Source organism: Bubalus kerabau, chromosome 14 (genome assembly GCF_029407905.1).
Source record: "Bubalus kerabau isolate K-KA32 ecotype Philippines breed swamp buffalo chromosome 14, PCC_UOA_SB_1v2, whole genome shotgun sequence".
NCBI classification, from domain to species: Eukaryota; Metazoa; Chordata; class Mammalia; order Artiodactyla; family Bovidae; genus Bubalus; species Bubalus kerabau.
In genome coordinates this window covers 49,949,764-49,963,480 of record NC_073637.1, presented here as the reverse complement: position 1 = coordinate 49,963,480, position 13,717 = coordinate 49,949,764, and the positions used below count along the sequence as shown (strand labels likewise).

Here is a 13,717-nt window from a genome sequence, read left to right as displayed (position 1 = left end):
GAAACAGGGTTTTGTTTTCAGAGGAAGTGGCAGGAGGTGGGGAGGGTATTTTAATTGTCATGGCAGCAAAATAGGCCCACCTAAAACTTGGTGGTTTAAGATGACAGCGTGTTCTCTCTCACGAGCCTGTGGGTTGACCAGCTGCAGCTGGACAGATCCGCCACGGGGACCCTTGTGCGGGTGCAGCCTGAGGACAGCTGGGGCTGCAGCCATCAGAAGACTCGACTGGGCTGTTTGAAGACGGCGTCTCCACGCGGGTGTCTGCCTCTCCCTCCTGTACCCCATGGCCTCTCTCCTAGGCCTGCTTTCACGTGGCCTCTCCTCCTCCAGGGCCTCCCCACGTGGCCTGGGTGTGTCTCACACCTTGGTGGTCACACAGGAGTCTCACTCTCTCCATGGCAGCCGTCCTCCAAGAGGCTGAAAGTGGAGGCTGCCAGGCCAGGCAAGGAAGGGCCATCCTAGGAGTGTCCGTGTCACGCCCACCATATTCTACTGGTCAGAGCACTAGGGGGACTCCAGGGAGAGAGAAATGGACTCCATTTTCTGATAAGGGAGTGAAAAATCCACATTTAGACGTGCATGCAGGACAAAAATGCTGCCGCAGCCAGACTTAAAAACTACAATCTGCCACTGTTTGCCGTTGCCGCTGTCACTGCGGATGCTGTACGAATCCCTGCTTGGCCCAGAGAAGGCAGAGAACACCTCGGCCCAGTCCCACTGCTGTCATGTTTGACAGCTGAAAGGCAGTAAGACAAAGATGCTCCTTGCAACAAAGATGTTTCTATGGGCCCCCAGGGCTCCTAACCAGTACCCTCCGCCAGCTAATGAAGCCTCTCTGTGTAGATTAGACAAAGGCACCCCTTCCTCCAGGTAGGTGCACAGCGTGGGAGGGAGGCGCCTCCCCAGGGCACAGCTGCACATGCCACAGCCCTCCTTCTAGTGTGAGGCTCCCAGTGAAGCAGAAAGGCCTGCAGTGAACAGGTGATAACGACTGAACAACACTGCCAACAAGGGGCCCACAGAGTAGGGAGGAGAGAGGGGCTGGGTAGCTGGATCAGAAAAGAGAATTCCCCTCCCATGCCCAGCCCCTCAGCTCCCATGTGGGCACCTGGGAGCCACACCCCACAGCATCCCTCAAGGTGACGAGAATAACAGTGCATTTATAACAGGACAGAATACAGTTACATTACAGCCAGGAACCGAAGCTAATGGCAGCCGGCTAATCTAGGAAAATAAAAGTAAGAAGGACTGTGTTATTTATAACCTTAGTGAGGTGACAGGGCCAAAACAATAGTGTCTAAAGTATTACCAAGGAACATAATTTTTCAGATGCGTAGTTCCTTTTTCAGAAACATATAATTCACTAGGGTGATTTAAAAGCACTGCCCTTTGCAGCTGTAAATTACCATTTGTGGGTGTTGGACTTCTCTGTCGGCTTATTAAGTCAGACCTTCGTTTTCCCCTTTCCAAGCTACAGCTATCAGTGTATGACTAAACTTTGGCAGGGCGTTTGCTCTGTCTTCGAGATGGCTCAGAAAACTACACCAGCTGCAAGTAGAAATTTCTAGAAGTTGCATTCCTTCAAAATTCCTTAACATATAAACAAGAAAATTAACCATTTATATATATAGAAAGAGAGACTGAGACTTCCCTGGTGGCTCAGACAGTAAAGAATCTGTCTGCAATGCAGGGAACCTGGGTTCAATCCCTGGGTCAGGAAGATCCCCTGGAGAACGGAATGGCAACCCAAGTTCTCTTGCCTGGAAAATCCCATGGACAGAGAAGCCTGGTAGAGGCTAATATGTGTATCTACATATCAATTCTCCCTCTGCTTCTATGATCAAAAACTTGAGGGACTGTTCACTCAAAGTGCTGCAGGAGCCTCTATTCAAGCTCCCCCAGAGCCGGTGGTGTCTCCTGCACCACCATACACCCCCCCACCCCCCAGCTAAAAATAGGCAGTAAAATGTGCTTTCCATGGAATCTATGTAGTATCAGTTTGCATCAGGTAAAGCAAAACCAGAATCCCCAAAGCCTTGTGGGTTTGGAAACCCACCAAATCACTTTACTCTACCCACCCAGTACTGCTAGGTACATAAAAATGTAAATATTTTATTTTATAGTTTATATGGGGTGTTTCATAGAGCAGAGAAATCAGAACATGCTTAACATGACACCATAAACCCACCAGGCTCTCACATCACCTGGCTCTGTTCCTCTCTTTACTGCCCTTATCATGGATGAGGGCAGCTCCTGCACCCAGGAAAGAGTGTGACGTTCCTCACAGAAGATCCTGCACAAAACTGGGTCATCAGAGAGAGTGTGGAAGGGAGAAGCAACTCCTGCCTCTCCTAAACTTGCACACGTCACCTTAGGAAGCTCACATGGAACTGAACGCAGCGTCGCACATGTTAAGTTGAGCTGGGGTTGTAAGAACAGCAGCTGAAATTCACCATGTGCCTGGCAAGCTCTCTCTCTGCTTCATTCGCACATGGTCTGTGAGGTGGGCACTAACGGCAATAAGGGCTTCCCTGGTGGCTCAGACAGTAAAGAATCAGCCTGCAATGCAGGAGACCTGGGTTCCATCCCTAGGTTGGGAAGATTCCCCTGGAGGAGGGCATGGCAACCCACTCTGATAAATCTTGCCTGGAGAATCCCCATGGAAAAAGGAGCCTGTGGGCTACAGTCCAGGTGGTCATAAAGGCTTCTTGTGTATCAGCTTGTGTCATCTTTACAACAGCCTGATGATGTCAGGAGACTTTATTCTGGTCATCATTTGATGAGGAAACAGGTGCAGGAACCTGCTCAAACTTACAGAGATAGTAAGTGACAGTGTCTGACTCTGAAGTCAGTGCTCTTAACTATGATTCTACCCATTTCACAGATGAGGAAATCGAGGTACAGAGAGGCAATGAGACCTATGCTCACAAACCTAGCAAGGGATCAGATGAGGTTCCACACCAAGTATGCCTGGCTCCAGAGCCCACGTCTTTCTTGTTGGGACTGACAAATGGACACAGAGAGCAACCCAACTTCCTCATCGTTGAAGAGTGATTCCTTGGACTCTGCTTCCTGGCACAGTTGCTGCTGTTGGCCTCGGCTCTGCCAACCCCAACAGTGCCAAGCATAGTTTGAAGAAACAGCTTTAAGTATGGGTGAGAGGGAGCACTGCTTAAGTTACGTGATTGAAGCAGTAAAACATCTGCCTGCAATGCAGGAGACGTGGGTTCAATCCCTTGGTCGGGAGGATCTCCTGGAGAAGGAAATGGCAATCCACTCCAGTATCCTTGCCTGGGAAATCCCAAGGACAAAGGACTCTGGTGGGCCACAGTCCATGGGGTCGCAAAGAGTCGGACACAACAGCACACACGTTCACACACCTACATAACATGAGTTCAAGAGCATCTAAAAATATGCTCCCTTCCTACACTTAACGCGTCATTCCCTTGACTTTTGGGTCTGTCTCTTGCAGATGTAAAACATTATGCTACATCAATAATCTATGTCTGAAATGCTTTTCCCAGACTTTTCCTCAGAGAGGGAAGAAAAAAATAAAGGCTTTGGGGGGGTTGAGGTAGGAAACGAGAGCAGACTCGGACCTACTAGGCATCCCAGACGGAGCCTACGCGGCGTTCACCGCTGGGATTCAAATACATCTAAACAGACTTAATGAGCTAGTGGGGCCGGGCTGCCAGCAGGACATTTACATAAAGGAGTAAGAGGCCTTCTGGGAAAGCTTTCACCCCAATTGCGAAGAGGGTTAGCAGACAGGCTTGGCCCGGTGACAAGGCCCTAGTCACAGGGAAGCAGATGCAGTTCTGGGCAGAGCACCGGGTTCTATCACTCAGCAGTCAGTATCTGAGCGTAAGGTGGCTGTGGGGGAGATGAGGAAGTACCCCACTTGAGTGGTAGTCTGACAATCTGAGGTGAGAGAGTGCTGACTGGCTACCCATTGGAATGGAGCATGACCTAAGGTGGGGAGGGAAGTGCTCCCCCAGGTGACAGTTTGGATCCTTGAAGACCCCAGTTCATCAGTCCTGTGATTGGGTGAAAGAGACAGGCACACAGTATTCCCTGAGCTGGCAACCCTGTCCTGGGGAAGCCAGCACCCAGCCCAGGGACCTGGATGAAGATGAGTAACGAGAACCCCAAAACTCATTCAAAGAAAAGCACCGCAGGAAACACTCTCTTACCCTGTTACAGCCCAGCTTTTCACTGAGGACCAGGCCTGATGTCAACCTTCCAATTACACATTCATTCACTCAACAAGTATTTCCAGAGGATACAGCTGTTTCTTCAGACACACCCTTTGCTCCCCACCCTTCAGCCGTATTAGCTTTCCTTTGGCTCCTTCTTTCCCTCAGGCTCCACACCCTCCAACTGCCTCGACTTACGACACTTTACCCCACCTTCCCATGGTTGACTTCTCTTTGTCTTTGGTCTCAAAGTAGAAGTCATCTCCTTACAAAGGCCTTCCTGGCCCACCTATCACATGGGTCCTCTGTTATTCCCTCTCACACTATATATCACTGATTGTAAGGAGGAGCAGATGTGTGTGTTTCCCTGTCTGTTCCTTTTCTAGATCAAAAGCTCTACTCCATCCTCAGCACCGGTTCTGTGCCTGGCACACAGCAGGAACTCTATAAATATTTCTCCAATAGTGTTATTGCCTGAACCCCACTTAATAAATGATTCAAGTGCAGACCCAATGGCATCGGATTCCAGCTTATTGTGCCACCTCAAGGATCTCAAGTTCAGTTGTGAAAGAGACACATAAACACTAAGTAGAATCATGTGACTCATGTCATCATAAAGCTCTGTCCAAAGTGCTGTGAAAACATGGAAGACAGTCTGATGAATCTGGCTAGGGAATAATGAAAGAAAGCTTCTAGAGAGATGATGCCTGGACAAATCTTAAAGGAAGAGGTAGCCTGGGGGTGCAGAGGCACCGTGGGAGCCTGTCCTTTGCAACGGAGGTGGAAATGGCTTGATGGTGTTCTCCCTGTCTTCCTTATCAGTAAGGGTTGCTTATTCTGGGCAGCTGCACAAAGATTCTTCCCTCATTCATACAGTAAGAGTGAATGGCACTTAGCAAAACACACATGGTCCCTGCCCTCTGAAGGCAAAGGGATAAAGAAACATGGTTGGTCCATAGGGTCCATGGACAAAGTACTGAGAAGGTTATCAGAGGTCATATCATGGAGGATCACACTAGGGAAAATCCAGGAGATCCTGCTGACAGCCTGTCAAGCCCTAGACAGGTGAGTGATGCTGTTGCAGATCACCCAGCCTCCAGGCTGCCTGCCTGTGGTCCACAGGGAAAAAGTGGGGGATTAATGAGGCTTGATGTAAAGGTCAGCCATTATTCCAGAAGCAGAAACCTCAGTAAGGCTAAGTGACTTATCCAGGGTCATCAGTTAGCAAGAGAGAAAAGGCTAGAGCATGGGCCTTCTACTTATGAGTCCAGAATTTATTGGGAAAAAGGAAAATAAAAACTATACAGAATTCAGCTAATCCATGATGTAAACTATAGACCACATATATCTTCCTATTAAAATGGTTAAATGTACACAAATATAAATATATAAGAAAAGAACAGGTGGGAGAGGGGAACTCCAGTATTTCTTACCACCAGCTCTCCACCTACAGGTGGCGTGTCTGTGTGTGCTAAGTCACTTCAGTCTGTCCAACTCTTTGCGACTCTATGGACCTTACCCAACCAGGTTCCTCTGTCCATGGGATTTTCCAGGCAAGAATACTGGAGGGGGTTGCCACGCCCTCCCCCAGGGGATCGTCCCAACCCAGGGATCAAACCTGAGTCTCTTATGTCCCCTGCCTTGGCAAGCAAGTCATTTACCAAGGTAAAGGGGTCTTTACCTTGGTAGCAGGGTTAGTGCTACCTGGAAGTCCCACCCACATGTAGGTACATTCTTAACAGAGGCAGAATCCGAGTGTCAATGTCCATTCTCTGACCTCTCACCGATGTCAGCTCTTGACAGGTCTGCCTGTTCTCAAGGGATTTCACCTGTATTTCACTTGCTGGAGTCATCACTATGCAGGTCTCCTTCCAGGACACATTGTCAACTTCACTTCTAATCTGCATCCCCTTAGGCCTCAAGATGATCTGCTCCGTGATTTCTGATCTATGCAATTAGCTTGGGCTATGTTATATATTTATATCCATAGGCACCATCTTAATTTGGAAGTAGAAAGTGGAGCTAAAATAAGGAAAGAAAGACCAAAAAAACCCTTCTTTTTGATCTGTCACACTCTACTGTTGTGACCCATTCTCTCTATACTGGTGTAAGGTCAGTGACTAAATTAGACAAAAATTTAGAATGAGGCAGCCTGCTCCTAATATTTCCAGTAGCAGTAACGCTCTTGGCTTTCCTTTCTTCATGGGTTCGTTGCCAAGCATTTCTATCAGATGAGGTGAGGAGGCTTCCTCTTAGTCAAATGCTTCCCTCTCTCCCCCAGCTGCCAATCTTGTTTCTTTTTTCTCACAGTAAGTTCCAGGAAGCAGCCCTCTTGTGTGAAAACTCACAGTCATAAAAGGGCCATCCTTTATTTGATACAGCCAACAGTTAAGAAACGCATGGGCAGCACGGACTAGATTATCCAATTATGGTCAGATTTGAGAAGTAAAGCAGAGAGGTGACTGTTGGTCTTACTATAGGACAAATGGAGACTTAAGTGGTTGAATAAAATGATGCCTGCCAAGCAATATCACGTTGCCTGGCATGTTCTCAGCATGCCTGTCTGAACTCCATATGTTAGCACACCCAGCTCTCTTACAGCCTCGACTCTTGGTCTCCTCTTGGTCTACACTACCTCTTCAGGGGTGATCTCCTGCAGGCCTGAGGCTGTAAATGTCCCAATGTCTTCACAACTCCCAAATTTACCATCTAGTCCTGACCTCCCCTATTAGCTACAGTCATATATGCAGTTGCCTGACCCTTCAAATTGTATGCCCTGCAGACAACCCCAAATTCGCATTCCCCAATGAAAGCTCATGATTTCTGGCTCTGCTTCCACAACCTGCCCCTCCTCCATCTCAGTAAAAGGAACCATCATGTATTCAAAAACTTAAGAGTCATCCTCAGTCACTCCCTTTCTTTCATCACCCCTGCCCTTTCCATACACACATCCAATTTGTCACCTGGATCCATAGGCACATTCTCCAAAAGATGTCATGAGTTGGGTAACTTATATTCACCTCTCCAGTTACCCTCCTAATCCAGACCACCATTCTCTTTTCCCTGGACAACTATAAACTTGCAGAATGGGTCTCTCTTCTCCCATTCTTGCCTTCCCATGATCCACTCTCCACAGAACATCCAGGTCAAAACTCTAAAATAAAGCTCAGATCATCTCACTCCCCTGTGTGACAAATGCCCACAGCTTCCTCCTGAACTTCAAATAAAACCTAAACTCCTTGTTCTTCCCCTGGTGATGGAAGGCCCTATGCTGACTGGCCACCCGTTTCTCTCTCTCAATCATCCTCCTGCTTTCTAACTACCTCCAGCCACGTTTCCAGCCCATCCTTAACTGGTGAACTTCTGCTTTTCCTTCAAGACTCAGACACTGCTTCTTCCAGAAAGACTCTCCTGAGACCTGTAGCCTAAGTTGGATGCTCTTCCTCTGATGTCTGGTGACTTATTCTCTCTCTCTGTCACACACATACATATTCCGCTCACACTGCTCACATCACACTGGATTTTCTTCTCTGTTTAGGAATGATCAACCTACCACGTTGTGAAATACCTGAGGATGAAAATCATGTTTTGTTCATCTCTGTGGCCCCGCAGAAGTGCTGTGCTATCGATGTTTATTGAATGGAAATTCACTCCTCCTCCTGGCAATATGAGCACCTGCATGCTATAACAGAAAAGAGGGAGTTAGGTGGGTAGCACCTGTTATGCAAAATTTACTTCTGTCTGGACCAGTCCCCACTGGAGACCCTTTCCTCCTGTATAGGACACCCAGGCTGAGCCCATGGGATTTCTGGGTCTGGAGAACCCTGGGTAGTCACTGAGCAGAGGACATGTGTGTGGCCACTACGAGGCTTGAGTCTCTATGAGTCCCGCCAGGTGTTCTGAAGATCACATGTGAGGGTCAGACTCCACAATACACAACATGTTTTCACTCCCATCTGCCCTGACTCAAAGGAGCAAGCAGAGAAATATATGGAAATCCAATGATAAAGAATGAGCCACATGCCTCTAGTTGGAATTTGCATAAGGTTTCACTTACTGCAACTTTCTAGAAAATGTCAGTGAGCTTAGCCAGCCATCCTGTGGGAAAAGGACAGGTGATGTGATTGCTTTGATCCCATGGTTTACCTTTAGGGCTACATCTATCAGGTTCAAAGACTGGACAGATCTCTGTCAAAGGGCACCTCGATTGCATCAACTCAAAACCCACTTTGAAGTCATCAGAAATGGAAGACTCAGAGTCGTCTCAGTTCCCAACAGAAATATATCTATCTGCCTGTTGTTACTGTTTAGTTGTTCAGCAGTGTCTGACTCTTTGTGACCCCATGGACTATAGTCCTCTAGGCTCCTCTGTCAATGGGATTTCCCAGGCAAGAATAAATAGAGTGGGTTGCCATTTCCTTCTCCAAGAGATCTTCCCAACCCAGAGATGGAACCTGTGTCTCCTGCTTGGCAGGCAGATTCTTTACCACTGAGTCACCTAGCTGGACGCACACAAGTTTAAACAGTATTTAGGATAAAATGGGTTGATGGAGGATGAGTGCCAGGTGTGGCAGCCATGAGACCCTATCTTGTAGATCTCTAACCACAGGAAGCATCATTCACTAAGGGAAGCAGCTCTGAAATCCACTGCTGCTGACACCACAGTTGTGCTGAGGCCACAGTTCCCGTGAGCTGCTCAAGCGTTGGCGATATCAAGGTGAACCTACTTCTGGGAAACACGGGAAACTCCTGTTCTGGCTAACTGTGGTTCAGAGACCTCCTAGCAGCCTTGTCCAGGGCTCCTTAGGCTAGACAGTGGGCTCGGACATTTCCACCCAAACTTCCTCCCTCTTTTCTTCACTTGGGAGTCAGATGAAACAAACAGGAACATGCCTTATACTGCCCCATATATGGAGCTAATTCAAGTCCCATATTATTTGATGTTGTTACGATTCAGACATATTTTTATAGTGCTTTCTCTTGGAGTCAAGATGTAAAGTCAGAACATGAGTGGGGCAGATCTGTGATATCAGAAATGGACAAGCTGTTCTCTGTACACCCCCTACCATCCCCACCCCTCCCACCAAGACTGAGATGCTCTTATGACTTAGATTCCCTGGTCCTCATGTTCTTCACCTGCCAGATAAGGAGAGTAATGCCAGGATGGGCTACATGAGGATTAACAGTAATGTTTGAAGAGCATCCATTGCAGGTCTGGCCCATGGCTTTGTGCTCAGTAAAGGTTTTTCTATTTCTATATTGTTATTTCTGGTCTCCACTTCTAGGTAGAGGTTTCCAGAGAGGAAGAAGTTGTCTTCTTTGTATCTCCTCCTTTTTTGGTTTATTGAATTATAACATTGCAAAAAAAAAAGTTTTTTTCTATTTAAAAAACCTAGTAGTACCCCATTTAACATTTTTAAGGCTACACACACAAAGAAACTATTTTTAACAAAACGCAAACAGGCTTCGAACGGAACTGTTGGGATAGCTACTTGCTTGTTCACTTATTCAATGTTTATTTGAGAACCAAGCATTGCAGACACAAAAATGAAAATCACACAGCTCTCCTTTCATGATGATTAATCTAAGAGGAGGCACAGACAGAACAAATCATGAGATGCAATAATCACTACAAAGAAATGTAAACAGTGCTATGGAGCACGGTGCGGGGGGGGGGGGGGGGTGGCGGGCAGTGATGCGTGCTCAGGAGTCAGAGCTTCCCTAAAAAAGGTACAATTTGAACTGGTATTTTGAGGGAGAAATAGGAGTTTACTAGATGGAAGAGGAGGGATAAATAACTAATCTTAAGTATTCAACCTAGAAATCATAAATAATCGGGAGGGAAAGTTTAGTTAATACACTGAATCACCAGATAAGCAGAACGATATCTAGTTAAAATAGTACAGAAATGGGGCTTGTGACTGTCGTTATTACCATCATCATCATCATTCTCTCTCTCTCTCTCACTTCATGGTTCGCAAGCCAAGTTGGTGGCACCCAAGGCAATCAGCCCCTCACTAGGAAACAACTTCGCTGGTGGCTCAGCTGGTAAAGAATCTGCCTGCAATGTGGGAGACCTGGGTTCGATCCCTGGATTGTGAAGATTCCTTGAAGAAGGGAATGGCCACCCACTCCAGTATTCTGGCCTGAAGAATCCCATGGACTACACAGTCCATGGGGTTGCAAAGAATCGGACACGACTGAATGACTTTCACTTTACACTTTTCAGGAAACAGCACAAGAGCTGAGTTAGTATTTGCATGGTCTGAGCACTTACTGGTAGAATAAGATGACAAGACTCTTGAAAAAGGCCTTTAAAAGATGATGCCATGAAAATACTCACAGTTAAAACATCTTCCCAGTGCAGGGGTCCATATAAAAGCCCCATCCTACCAACCACCTGGTAGCAAGAAAAGAAGAGTCCTCGGCAGTGAGAGCTGGGCATGAGATCACTGGGTTCAGAAAGTGCTCCCACTTCCATAATCCCCACAGTTCAGAACACTGCAAACCTCTGGAGGAGAACAGTGTGGAAACTATGATATACTCTTTGAGAAGAAAGGCAAACCAACTAGTTAACACACATTCAATAATTTCCCCTATCAAACTGCTCCAGCAACTTGTGAAAGTGGAGGAGGTACTCTGGAACTAGAAGCCAAGACAGTGCCATCTTAGAGAATCTAGGGCTCTGCAATGTAGAAAAACCTTTCCCGGAAAGCCCCTACACAGTGGATATGTCACACTGGGGCCAGCAATGACGCTTACCGTAGTAGAGGGTTTATCAACTCGAGACTACAATCATTTAGGAAATCTAAAAGTCAGTTAACCCAACTAGCTTTTCTACAATGATGAAATAGAATGGAATGGAGCAGAATGAAACATGAGGGATGGAATGAAATAGACTAGCACATAATGGGATAGAGTTGCATCAGGTTGAGTAGAGTTGAGTAGAACAGAATAATAGACTCTGAAAAGTACATAACATGTAAAGCTAATATTGCTTTGTAAAATGCCGCAAACCCAAGGGTACCTGTGTGTGCACATGCGTGCATGCACACACATAATCTGAGTATTAAAATGTATTTTTAACTTTGGTTTCCAGGCAAAAGAAATTCTATACCCACTCTCTTAGCTGAAAAACTAAAAATGGTATTTCCCATAATCTCTTGTAGCTAAGGGCTTCCTTGGTGGGTCAGCTGGTACAGAATCCACCTGCAATGTGGGAGACCTGGGTTTGATCCCTGGGTTGGGAAGATCCCCTGGAGAAGGGAAAGGTTACCTACTCCAGTATTCTGGCCTGGAAAATTCCATGGACTATACAGTCCATGGGGTCGCACAGAGTCGGACATGACTGAGTGACTTTCATTCCACTTGCAGCTAAAATTTGAACATGATTTAGGTTGGCCAACCATATACAACTGTCTGACATTTGTTTAGTGGTGTTGTTCAGTCACCAAATTGTGTCCAATTCTTTGCAACCCCATAAATCGCAGCATGCCAGGCTGCTCTGTCCTTCACTGACTTCCAGAGTTTGCTCAGACTCATGTCCACTTAATCAGATGCCATCTGATCATCTCATCTTCTGTCGCTCCCTTCTCTTCTTGCCCTCAGTCTTTCCCAACATCGGGGTTTTATTCCAATGAGTCAGCTCTTTGGATCAGGTAGCCAAAGTATTGGAGCTTCAGTTTCAACATCAGTCCTTCCTGAATATTTAGGGTTGATTGCCTTTAGTAATGAAGGTCCAAGTCTCACTTCAGGTCCTTCTGATGCTGCTGCTGATCAGCTTCATGGGGGCACTGGGTTGCCTGCAGGAGCAGTGCCAGAAGGCCCAGGGTCCAGCTGCTGACCTCACAGAGGTAAGAAAGGGAGTTCTGGGGTTCTTGTTTTGCAGAGATGGATCTGGAAGCTATAGCATCATTCTGGAGGCAGTGGTTGCCTCGATTATAACCCAGACAGTGGGTCCCTGGGCCCATCACTGCTGTGTCTGACTCCTCATCCTCTAGCTTCATGACTGTGGCTGAGGTGGCAGCCTCCCCAACAGGATCATTCTGGAGTCACTCCTGAAGTCCCAGGCCACTCTTTCAGACATTCACAGATTTTATGAGCACCTAATTCCCTTTCTGATTAAAAATAGCTAGGTTGGCTCATGTTAGCTGCCACTAAATCCTGTCTGATCATGGAAAACATTCATAGGCATTAAATAATTCACCCAAAGTCTCATCTCGAGTTGAAGTCATGGCAAGGCTGGTACTAGAACCAAGTTCTTTCAACACTAAGCTCTCTGTGCTCAGTATTCACTCAACTACACATTGTAGAAATGGAAAGAAGGAATGAAATTAGCCTAAGGGAAGGGCTTAGGTTTGGGGTGAGGTTTGGTACCCAAATCTTACTCCCAAAGTCCTCCTCCCCTCTGGAGTTGTTGGCTAAGAAAGCATTCACACAGCAACAAATAACAAAACACTATTGTTTTTAAAATATTAAAAAAGAACAAGCCTCTCAGATTCCCATTAAGTGGCTTCTTAGGTAAATTGAGGCTTTCCTGGTGGCTCAGACTGTACACAATCTGCCTGCAATGAGCGAGACCTGGGCTCGATCCCTGGGTTGGGAAGATCTGGAGAAGGGAATGGCAACCCACTCCAATATTATTGCTTGGAGAACACCACAGACAGAGGAGCCTGGTGGGCTACAGTCCCTGGGGTTGCAAAGAGTCAGAAACTGAAGGACTAAGACTTAGGTAAACTGGAGAGGCATATGAAATTTAGGCTTCTTCCCATTCCAACAGAGATGGTAAGATCTGGGACCAGACTCCAAATGTCTGACCTAAGCACCCAAATGAACGAGGATGAACCTGTAACAGGGGTGCTTGGGTGTGGTTACCACCTGGGAACAGGACCCACAGGAGAGTTTACCACACACATGGGAATCAGGCAGAGAGAGAATGAACCATGAGCACCATCGACTCCTCAGGCTCTGACCATCCAGTTGCGGCTCTTTCTGCAGTGAGAAAAAGGAAGCTACAAAATGGGTGGGATGAAGAATGGAAGGGCAGGCAGCTCTGCACCGCTATTGGGCAGAGGTGAGAAGACCCTGAGCTTCATCTCCTCTCCCTACAGAAAGGAGACCTGATGGGGAACTCCGGGTCCTGGGTTCTAGGGTACGCAGACAATCAGGGGAAACCTGAGGGTACCATGTTCTGGAAGAACTGGGAAAAAATGTTTGAGGAGAGAAAGGTTAACCAAAAAAATGCAGGGCATTGCAGAGATCACTTGCTCTGTTTCACCATCACACTCAAGAATCTTTCAGAATTTAGAGCTCTCACATCCCGTGGCTGTGACAGCGCCTAAATGTGGAAACGAGCATCTTCCCTGGATTGGTGTTGCGGAATGCAAGCCTCTTACACCTCTTGCTGGCCCAATTTAGCTCCATTCCCTTCTAAGTGACGTTTGCTAATGGGCTGGCATTCATCTTACTCTGGTGAGTTTATTTTATCACAGACGCACTGAGGAGGGAAAAAATTGCAACTT

General features: G+C 46.8%; 1 long non-coding RNA gene across 1 annotated transcript in view; it reads right to left on the bottom strand.

Annotated features, from left to right (window-relative positions):
* The window catches only part of LOC129626871 (uncharacterized), a 120,375-nt gene that overhangs the window by 92,465 nt on the left and 14,193 nt on the right, over positions 1-13,717 (bottom strand). Inside the window, exon 2 of the long non-coding RNA XR_008702272.1 lies at positions 7,750-7,878. This is a non-coding gene — a long non-coding RNA (uncharacterized LOC129626871). The remainder of the gene's footprint in view (positions 1-7,749; positions 7,879-13,717) is intronic.